Source organism: Mycteria americana, chromosome 1 (assembly GCF_035582795.1).
Source record: "Mycteria americana isolate JAX WOST 10 ecotype Jacksonville Zoo and Gardens chromosome 1, USCA_MyAme_1.0, whole genome shotgun sequence".
In the NCBI taxonomy this organism is placed as follows: Eukaryota; Metazoa; Chordata; class Aves; order Ciconiiformes; family Ciconiidae; genus Mycteria; species Mycteria americana.
This window is the reverse complement of record NC_134365.1, coordinates 71,259,467-71,270,863: the sequence shown is the minus strand read 5'-3', so window position 1 is coordinate 71,270,863 and position 11,397 is coordinate 71,259,467. Positions and strand designations below refer to the sequence as shown.

The 11,397-nt window shown below is 44.7% G+C and overlaps 1 protein-coding gene across 1 annotated transcript in view; it reads left to right on the top strand.

The window, feature by feature from the left end:
* Positions 1-10,637: 10,637 nt before the first annotated feature.
* The window catches only part of RERG (RAS like estrogen regulated growth inhibitor), a 108,765-nt gene continuing 108,005 nt past the window's right edge, over positions 10,638-11,397 (top strand). The window contains exon 1 of the mRNA XM_075505366.1: positions 10,638-10,822. The gene's annotated coding sequence lies outside the window, so the exon portion shown is untranslated. The remainder of the gene's footprint in view (positions 10,823-11,397) is intronic.

Below are 11,397 nucleotides of genomic sequence, written 5' to 3'. Positions count from 1 at the left end.
CATTTATGTAGCTGCAGGTGATGATCGTGACTCTCTCAGATCTTATAATAAAGCCAGGCAGATTGTAGTTCACAACTACAGTGGTAAAGTTATCTTTTTTTTTGATTGCAAAGGCTGGAGGAATACAAAACCAGGAGTTAAGAGAGACAAAGTTTCTTGGATGAAATGTTCTCAGGCATGACACATATGAAGCTTTCTAGAATGCTTCTGTTGTGGTCCAGAAAACAAACCATTGTCCATAGACCAAAACTGTGTACAAGATTATACCATAAATATTTGTCATTTTTATAGTTTTCTCACCTTCTATAAAAACAAGAATGAAAGCCAGAAACCTGCCTGGTAAGGCACATACGTAGAATATGAATGCCAAATTTTGAACTCCTGGAGAGAAGTCCTGTGCCTCCAGCTGCGGGGTCGCCACTTCTTGGGAAATATACTTTATAAGGATCGACCTTGAGAACTAAACCTTCAAGACTTCAGCTGGAAATAGGACTTATTTGACCAATAGTAAATGGCTCCATCTGAGTTACTCAACTAAAATCACTTTACGGTTAATGGGGGGGGGGGGGGGGGGGAAGTGTGCTAGACTCAATGCATCTCACCAAAATAGGTCACTTTGACTAGGAGAGGAAGTAGGATACCTGTGACTAGACTCCAGCGAGGTGAGAAGGGTTGCTGGAAGTAGATTATATCAGCAGTAAGCTGTTAGGTTGTATTGAAACACCGGAGCCTCCAAGATGCCTTCAGAGAGAGATAAGATGAACTGCCTGTTAGAGGTAACTCCATAGATTGCAGAAAGTTAGATCAGTAGCTTAGACTAGATGATTATTAAATGGCTAAAGATAGGTGAAATAACCTGCCCACCCTTAACTGTTTTTAAGAGGGTATCATTAGTAGTAATGCCCAGAATGGAGACACTATCTACAACACTATCCACAGCTAGGGATATTTTTTCCCATGTTCCAGTAATTGATTTGCTGCATATGATCATGTTGTATTCAGGCTGGACTCTCAGCCTGTTGTCTGAATCATGAGAGGGAACAATATAGAGTAACTTGTAATTTTAAATACAACAGAAAACTTGTTCCAATATACTTATATGACTAACAGGAAATGCAAAGCATCACGGACACACATCCATATCATACGCAAGATGGATGGTATGGGCTACCTCAATTTGGCTGCTCACTTGGAAACATCTAATATGGAACTATGAAACATCTAATATGGAACATCTAATATGGAACTAAAATACTGGATCACTGTTCCCTGAACATCAAACTGATATAAGATATGTCAGATTAAGCATCCACTAATTAAATCACTCAAAAGATGAATACTGGTTCAATTAACAGTAATTTTAGACAAGAGCTGGTGTTTTCAAAAGCAACGGACAACTCTGGGTGCCTGATTTTCAGAAAATGTGCTTATGAATTCTTCGTGAATATCATAACCTCTTAAAGCCTTCCCAAACAGACATCAAAAAATTTGCAACAACTATCTTTTAACATTTTTTACCAAAACTTTTAGGTAAGCAAATTATGAACTCTTATGTTCGAATATAGTCTTAGTACGAATATTTACAACCATTTATGCTATATTCATTGGAGTTACTTTACTGAAAAGAGATACATGGCCATTCTCTGTTTTGTGCATGACACTTTCAAATAAGTTGACATCTCCTTGTTTTGTTGCAAGGACAACAATGAGCTATTGTTTTGGTGTTTCAGTCTGGATATGGAATACGACAGAAGAGTCTTAATCTTTCTTTCTTTGCTACAAGGACTTCAGATTACCTCTGTCCTTAAACAGATGTAAACAGAAATCATCTTGACTGTGGAAAAAGTACCGGTCTTTGTGTTTAAGAATCCACACTTTGGAATAAATTTAACCAACACCAGCCAAAATATTGTAAAATTTTTATAACTAAGCTATTTCACTTGACGTATTCTTTCTCAGTGCCCATTTGCTGTGCACCTGTATACATGAAATGGCTGAACTACAGTCTTGTGTGATGTTAGAGAAAAACATCCTATTTCATTCCTGAGGCAGAAAACTCAAGTAACAAATGAAAAAAAAAAAAAAAAGTACCATTGTACAGGATGTTATTTAATCAGGCAAGGACATTGCAGCTATGTTCATTGCTCTAAATTAGGAGTTTCCGGTAGGGTTTTTTTCTCTGGTTAAAGCCAAAACAAAAAAGAAATTAAACTAATTTTAAGTATTTGCTGTAAGTATTTCAAAATGAAACATTTATTTTTTTAATCTTTTGTTTGACTGGAGCCCCAAACATTTAATGGATTTTTTAAAGACAGTGTTATTATGGATGATACCATACTAATTAAGGGTATAGTACAGGCATTAGTGGATAGTGTTCCTTAAGGAGTACTCTCAATTGTATTCCTGCTATCCCACTATCAGTGGATACTGAAATAAAGAGCAGCTTAAATAAACTAGCTACTGCTTGGTTAGTTAATCTCCATAATAACGTTACACAGTTTTCCATGGGATGTGTGTTTATACAAAGATGGGAAGCCTGGGTAAAGAACTAGAGACTTAATCTTAGGTATTCATTTCTGCTGTTTTAATTGCTGCTGCCTTATTGAATCCTTCAAGCTTTGCCTTCAGTTGAACAGGGAGTCCCTGGGATTTTAACGAGTGCTTAAAAGATTTCTGAAATTATGGCATTACTAGTTGCTTTTTAAAATAAGTCCTTTCAGAGTTTCTCCACCTCACAGGATAGTATGCTGAGAAATTTGGTTTTGTAACATCTGTTTGTTAGCATTGCCTTCTGTTTCATTGGAGGGTATCTCTAACTACTTCTCTCATTCTGCCCTAACAAACTTTTATGTTGGTTTATTAATCACTCGTTTACAAATGGTGCCTAAAGGTCTTTGTTGCCGACTGAAACTTTTAGTGCACACACAGAGTCTCAGAAACTAGTTCACAGAAACTTTGCTAAGTAACATGATAACAGTAATTAGTATGCAAAAGCTAGACTGATTAGCAATAATGATTTCCAGACGAGGACCGATTATCCACTAGCACCACCACCTTGTGTCCTACAGTCACAGAGCAGCACAGAAACGCTCAGTGTCTGTTGCCAGCTCCAACTAGCTCCTATAATGCTGAAAGAGCTCATTTCCTTCACCAGCTGTGCCCTGAACAGAGAAGAGTCCGAGGCTGCTTGAACTCCTTCATCGCCTTATAGATAAAGAATTCAGGGACAGTTCCAAAAAAGTATTTAGATGACGCTAACACATCATAGGAGTCAAGTATCTAAATCATTGGTGGTTTTTTCTCCAGATCTTGTCCTCAAATGTTGTGGAGAAAAGTGGCAATATAAATCCCAGAGTATCGTTCTCCAAAACAGCACCAAAGAGAAGGAATACACAGGTGCACTTTGAGGCAAAATTACATAGTTGAAGCACACACTGGAGGACAGAAGAAATCATTCACCCCCCAACAACCATGGGTACGTGAATCAGATTTGAGTTCACAAGACTCATGGAGAGCAGATAATCCAATCCTTGTCCGAAACATCTACTTACTACTTTTTCTTCACAATGTTTACAAGATGTGTCACCATCCCATTGACGTGAATTGTGCAGAGGCCGTTCCAGTTGCAGCGCATTTGGATGCAGAACGCGTTCATAGTCCTGGAAGAAAACTGATCAATGTGGATAGATGGAGAAGGACAAAGATTGTAAAAATATTACTTAGCACTATAGGCAGTGGTCATAACATATTTGTAGACAAACATTTGTCAAGTTGATTTTAGGGATTATGGCAAGGAGGCATTTTAAGGGCTAGATTTGAAGGAGGATAATGAGTTATCTTTATATGAGCTCCTCCCAAGCACAGCAGACAGGACAGAGGAAAGCACAGAAGCACATTTCTGGAGAATTTATAAACATTAATGGATTTTATAAACAAAATTGCTGTCTCTTACACACAGGAATAAAAACCAGTGAGTAACCAAGGAAAGGATAAAAGCCTGTTTCTCTTACAAAAAAATATCATTTTCTGTTAATGCAGTGGTTTGGCTAAGCTAAAATGAAGCATTTCAGTTCTGGATAGCTTAGACAGAAGAGTCAAGAAAATTACTCTCATGGTGACAAATTCTTCACTTTTCCCCCTTTTATCTTTACCCTATCTTTACCCAGTGCCAAGGATGCTAAGGATGCCAAGTTGAATTTTTCCTTTTGTTGAAGAGTTCTGAATCCAGCCCTCTCCAAACTCACAAGACTGTACCCTATCCATAAATACCATACTGTTTTGAGGCAGGATGCTATCACTTTATCACACTGATGTTTTCCTAAATGTAACTAAGTATTCTTTGTGGCAGCGACTGCTACATTTGTCTTCATCCTAGCCACAGGGCTGCAGGGTTCGCCCTTTCAGCTATGTCTATGGACGCTCTCTGACAGCATTGTGTATCCCCATCCTGCTACCTGGCTGTGCCCAGTATTCGCACAGCACCTTGCTGTACATGTTACCAGGCCATTTTAGGAAGGACACAGGCTGACATGTCTATTTGAGGTTGGCCAGGGTCACGTTCCCACAAAGCAGCATATTGTCATACACTGCAAGGACAGGCAGACACAGTCTATGCGAAGGAATAGCCCACACTCAGGATTTCCTTTGCAGTACATCCTTGAGCTCATTTAAACCCTGCCCCTGAGAGTGGACTAGCATCTGAAGGGCTTGGGTAGGAAGCAAGTCTGGATGTGATCAGGCATGGTTAAAGATTCCTCCTTAAAATTCATGACAACCTACCTCTCTCCTTGATACAAGTACAGAACTGTTTTATATAACACGAAACAGCCCCCGTGAAAGAAATGGGGTACATATTCACACGTATATATGTACTGTGCTTGCCAAGACACTCTCCTGTGAAAGGGCAGCCCCTGTCAAACCCACTGCTTGGCTTCAGAATGGGAGATGGAAGCATGGCCTCCTGCTTCTCTGGACATGCCATGCCAACTGGCATTACAGTGTGTTGAAAGCAGATGTTCCTCAGTCTCACCTCAATGAACAGGCCTGTACCTCCTACATCCTAGGTCTAAATATCCTCCAAAGTTCTAGCAGTCATTCAGTTTCCTGAAGTTATTAACAATGTCAGCAATTTCCCCTTCCCATTCTCTTGATTAAACAGAGGGAAGAAGGTAGAAAAAAGATGAGAGACGTAAAACTCCAGATGTTGTCGACACCAATATCTGGTTCCACCAGAGAATTTGAACACTGAAGCAATGATGAATTACAGTGGGGTCTCTATGGCAATCCAGATTGCAATCATAATACCACTGAGGAAGAATAAGGGCTAGTATTCATTAACATGAATAGCAAATGAATTTATGACAATTTCCACTGGTCCTTTCAAAGAACATGAATACATCTGTAAGAAATTAAGATGACACATCAGTGTAACTCATTCATTAATAAAGTCTGGTATTGCACATTTGTTGCAAAATTTGTCGCAACTGTTACCAGTGGTTTTTAATTCTATAACTGTACTTTATTAAAACCGTAACACAAATGTCTCTAGCAGGAGAGTACTAGCTAGTTTGCAGACTATTATGTAGGTGATTTAACTATTAGTCCAAACTTACTTTGGTGGAGAAACTGAACTTCTTCAGTTTTAAAGCAAGTAGGTATTTAATAATTATAAATATGTATGAGAGAGTTACAGTAACCCTGCTTTCTTCAGGATTATACAGCAATTAATTTTACATTACCAAAAACCTATTAAAGGGTCTCTCTGTGATCTGAGTAAGTGTGGAGGGAGAAACAACAATACCAGAAAAGCAAACCCTAAACAAAGAGCAAAACCAATAATAACGTACCATACTGTGATGGAGTCAGCGCAGTCACTGCTGTATTCCCTTGAGTGTGGAGTCACAGCTTGCCCATTTTTAGGGGCAGACTGTCAGGATACAACCTAGTCAATGGCACAGGTGAGAAGAAACACAGATTAGCAGAATTTATGCATTTTAACTTGGGCAATATGAAGAGTATCTATTAGCCCTGTGTTATAAAACATGAGTTTATGCTTTGCTACTCTGCTTAGCAATAGTTCCTACTGAGCTGTGCCTCTCAGCTTTGGACAGGTATCGCTATTAAATATACCTGATAAAAATCTTGCTACTGCAAGAAACCCAAGTTATGTATTTACATGTCTCCACGCAAATGCGCCAAATGCCTACTGAGGCAGAAGGCCTCCTTTAGGACATAGCATAGAGGCATTTGCATGTGTGAGATCCACAAGGTGATGTGAAGAGCATCGCATGTCCATTTCCAGTGCCCTGTTTTGGCACCTCGTGAAGCCAAATGGAACAAAACGTTGAAGCCCAGATTCTGCAGGCGACTCCTCAGCCCACCTTCAAGTGGTACTAATGGGGAAGCTGTAGCTTCCTTGGCCACTCCATTAAGCCTGTCCGTGTAAGGTTAAACACAGAAAACATTCGCAGGACTGTGGTCTTATTTACTACATGAGAAATAAACACTTTTATTAAGTAATAAAGCCTGCATCTTAAAAATATGTATGTGATTTTTCTTCTATATAGTGAGGAAAAAGTTGAGAGAAAGAGAAGTTATAAATCCTTAGCATACACTCAAGAAAACCCATCATTATAAACTCAGTGTTTGATGAGCCACGAGGGAAAATAAGAGTAAATGCAATATTAATTTAAAAAAAAAACCCTTCATATTGACTACAAACCAAACTAACAGCAAAGTTCATCCATAATTTAATGACAAAGTTGCAATGTTTTTCACAGCACTAGATTAGCATAACTGAACAGATTTATGTACATTGCCGAGAGCCAACATAAAAACATTTGGAAGATATTCTGTGAAAATGAAGAAAACAATCCGAATGTTTTCCCATGAACCTTTAGTAATAGCTACAAATATTTGCATTAGCATGCTATTTATTTGGTTGTTTTTCTACTAGTTATCAAGTGTCACCTCAGCTCTCAGGAGAGTGCTGGCAGGAAGGGTGAAAAAGTAAACCAAGTTGCTGATGGGTTGCTGTTTGAGACAAGGACCCAGCTCTGACCAGGTGTGCTCTGCTCTAGAGCAATCCTCACTGCAGTCTGGGCTGCTCTTCTACAGCAGCAAAGACAGTAGTCCTGAGCTCAATAACCCCTTCCTTACTGCAGGAATCATACCAGAGGAGCCTGGTTCCTCGTCCATGTCACCAATGGCATGATCTGCTCTACAGTTTGTAGACACTTGGACTCAGTTGCACAAAGGTGCTCAGAAGATGAAATGCCACTCATTTCCATAGGATTCAGAGACTCCGAAATGACCTTCTGAAATTAGGTCTCTGTCATCTTTTCCTCTCTCGTGAGTCTCATCAAATCCCATGCCCAAATCTTATTTTGGAAGTTGTTGAAACCTGCAAAATTGTCATTTATAATGGGATTTCCAGCTTTGAAAAAAAAAATACCACACCTCCAGCATTCCTTTCTTGTTCATACATCCTCTTCACGTGTTAGCTGTCAGGCCTGCAGTGTCACACCAGTCCTCTCTCCCACCTTTCAGGAAGCAAATGCCGTTGGCTTTCACAACAGAAACACCTTCAGAAAATACACCATAAGCATCCAGAATGAAAATGATAAGCCAGTAGAAGTGTTTGATGATAAACAGGTAGCACCTCCAGACCAGACAGAAAGAACACTCTGGGCTTTGGCAACACTTAGATATCGTATTAAACCAGTAAAATATTATGTAGTGGTACTTGAAAATGTGAGCCTTTCTAAAATAACTTCTGTCAACTGTAACTGCTTAGATGCACCTCTGTTAATCAATCCTGAAACAGCATTTTGCTTTGACTTAAGAGTCTGTGGCTTCATCTGCATTTCAAGTTGTTTGCTTTCCTATTTCATTATCTGCTCCTCAGCCATTAGGGTTTCTGGTGAACGGGGTAGTCTGAAGCTCTGACTGCAGACACTGGCTGACTGCAGGCATTTCCCAGACCATAAATGAACCAAAATTCTTGCCCTGGGCCACCCATAGGCGGGCATCTTCCTAAGCACAAAGGGACGCAGTCAGGTGTGGATAACACGGGAGCTGAGCCAGCTATGTCACTTGCATCATGAGGTGCAGGCCCGCCTTACAGACCCTGGTGTAACTACACAGCCATGGACCTGCAGCCACAGTTTCCATGTTCACAGTGTGGCTGGGCCCAGCTCTTCAGCAGCAAGATGTCCACAGTGCCTGAGCTCACCAAGGGAGAGGAGGTCGCCTGTTCTGCCTTATCGAAAGGCTCAGTGTCGTCCCTAGGAGTCATAAAGCCAGAGATAAACTCACTGATGACTGTGGGTAGATACACTTCACTGCTTTGACACGGTAGGAAAGGAGCCTACAAAAAGGAGTGAGTTTCCCTCAGCTCCACTCCAGCCAATAATTCCCATAAGCCAGCTATCCTCTTGTGCTGGGACTGCTCCTTTTTGCGGTAAAACAAGACTAATATTTTTAAATACACCAAAGTGCTATTTTAAAAATGAATTAAGGCTGTGAAACACTATGACTCACCAAAGATGCATGGGAAAAGAGGGAGAAATCTAAGACACATGGCTCTGGTGGGGTGGGAAAGGGGGTGCTCCTGACTTCTGCTGGATCAGGCTGAATTCGGACTGACAGCACACAGACCATCTGGGATCAGACTCCGCATACCTTCAGCTTTGCTTCCCTTCTCCCAGATTTTCATAAGACGGAAGGGCAGAAAGGGAACCTGCCCCATCGTTCAGGCAGTCAGTCACGTGATGGTCTTCACAGGGGAAAACCTTGATCTCATTACCCATGCCAGGGTAATACCCTGGCAATGAGCACATTTTAGGATCACCACAAGTGGCAAAGCCACTGAGAAAATACACCATGGCAGCCACAACTACCAACAAAGCATTGCTTATGAGAAAGCAAGGTGGTCCTTGGTCTACAGGACTAAAACCTAAGGCTTTCAAAACCCATTTTGGGTAGAAAGAAACCCCCAAACCCGTCAACATTATGTATGAGAAACACAGTGAGTACAGAGAAAATAAACAGCAACTGAAGTGGTCCTGGACCAGCCCTGTGGGTGTCAACCATCTGAAACCTTTGCCTGTGTCCGTGATTGGTATTTACGAAATTTTTATGCCCTGGCACCAGTAAGAGACTTCAGCGCAAGCATACTGCACAGCCACTAGGATTTTTAATGACCAATAAATTATCTGCTGCTTTGGAAAAGCCAGTTATCGTATTTAATTTGACAGCCCCATGCAGGGTGAATTCCATAGACACAAAACAAATGTCAGGCCTCGAGACTAACACACATTTCCCCAGACGCAAAATAGACACTCACCAGTTGCTCTCTTAGGAGGATGGAAAAAGCTAATCCCTCTAAATTATGTAAACCAAACAGAGAATGAAGGCTTAAAGCCTCAGCATTTATTTTTAAGAAGTAAAGCATAAACCACACTACTGCTTTCACATCTGCCTTCTAATTTTTTTTTGCCTTTGAATGATATGCAGTACAACTATTTTAAGATCTGCTCCTGAGTGCCTGCAGCTGGCACAGCTTGGAGGCAATAGTAGGTGCCCATTTCTCCTCAGGACTGCCACCCTGCCCCCGAAAACGCTTATCGTGCTCTTGTAGGGAGACTTGGATCATGGAAGATCTTTTCCAATCCAACTTTTATTTAATTTTGCATCAAGAAGGACAGTGAGGGGACAGCTTTTTCTTTTACTCGTCTTGTATCTCATTCAGATCTGGGCTGGAACAGAAACAGAGGAGGAACATCCACTGAACTCTAAGTGCTTTCCAGCTCTGGTTCACATCTGTTACGAGTGTATCTTTACATTACTGGATAGCTTAATAAACAAGGAAGTAAGAGGCGTCCGGTGAATTTGGTTCTATCATTTCAGAACTTGATCCCTGGCTCTGACACTAGCTGCTTAGAGGGGCTGATGTAATTACACGCCTCGTTTTCCCCGTTCGCAAATTGCGATAACAATGCTTGCCTTTGCCGTGAGCCATGTTGGGAGGCAGGGAGGAAGAGCGCCGGGTAAAAAGTTGGTGCTGCTGGAAAGCGGTCTGAGGAGGCGGCAGCCTTACCGTCGCTGTGCTGTTATGCTTGTCGGGACAGGGAGAGGCTATCTGCCTCTGTATAGAGTTACACAGGGTGGGACTGGCGAGCAGTGCTAAGCAAGTAAGAGGGAGGGAAGGAGAATACTTGGGATGTTAAATTAAACTGCGGAGCAGACTTGGCCGGCCCGCTAGCAAGCGCTTAGTCAAAATGTATGCATGTGAACAACAGCCGTTGTCCCGCATAATTAAAGGCTGCCTTACCGGCAAACACGCCGAATTACAGGGCTGCGCTCGCTCCTCTGGGGCACCACGCCGGGCACCGGCTAACGCTTGCAGGGATCCACGGCGGGGGGACGGCGCCGCCTCGCCCGCCCTCCCTGTCCCGCCTGCCGCCCCCCGCCGCTCCCCGCCCGCCGGGCCCAGCACCCTCCGCCCCGCTCCTCACCGCCCCGCCCCGCCCCGCTCCGCACCGCACCGCACGGCGCGGCGGCGGGGCGGGCGTGCTGCGCCCGGCGGCCCGCAGGGGGCGCCGCGGTGCCGTGCGGCGGCGGCGGGCGCTGCGGGAGCCGCCGCCGGGCGGGCGGAGGGGCGGGCGGCCTCTCCGCATTGTGCGGCCGCGCCGCTGCCGCTGCCGCCGGCGGGAGCGCGGGCGCGCCCGGGGCCGGGCTGCAGCTCCCTCGCTGAGCGCCGCGGCGCGGCCACGGCACCGCCGAGCGCGGCCCCTCCGCGCTGCTGGCCGCGCGCAAGGAGGTGAGCGCCGGGCGGGCGGCGCGGAGCTCTGCGCGCCCGCGGGGCTTCTCCGCGGGTGCGGGGAGGAGGGAGGAGCGGGGGCGGGGGGGGCGTGGGGAGGAGCGTGAGTGGGACGATGCGGCGCGGGGGGCACGGTGCCCGCTGCGCGCCGGGCCGCGGGCGCGGAGCCGGGCGTGCCGGGGAGCGGCGGTGCCCGCAGCCGCGGGAGGCGCGCTGCGCCGGGCGGGCGGCACCTGCCGGGAGCCGGCCGGGGGGCAGAGCCCAGCCGAAGTTACGGGGCGGGCGGTGATGAATCAATAGCTACATAGAAATGCCAAACAGAGCTGCCGGCGCGGGGCAGCGCGGGCGCGGAGCAGCCGGTCGTGCCGCAGGCGGCGGCGGGGGCTCGCCGCTGGCCGGGCGCGCAGCCCCACGGCGCGGGGTGAGGTACCGGCAGGCGACCGGGAGCTTTCGTGGGAGGGAAATACCGGTGTCCCTCTCCCAGCCACCCACCCCGCTAGGTGATGCAGCTCCTGGAATGAAAGACTTCGCGTTTCTAACTGTTCATGCAAAGTGAGCGTGGTCTGATATTTACT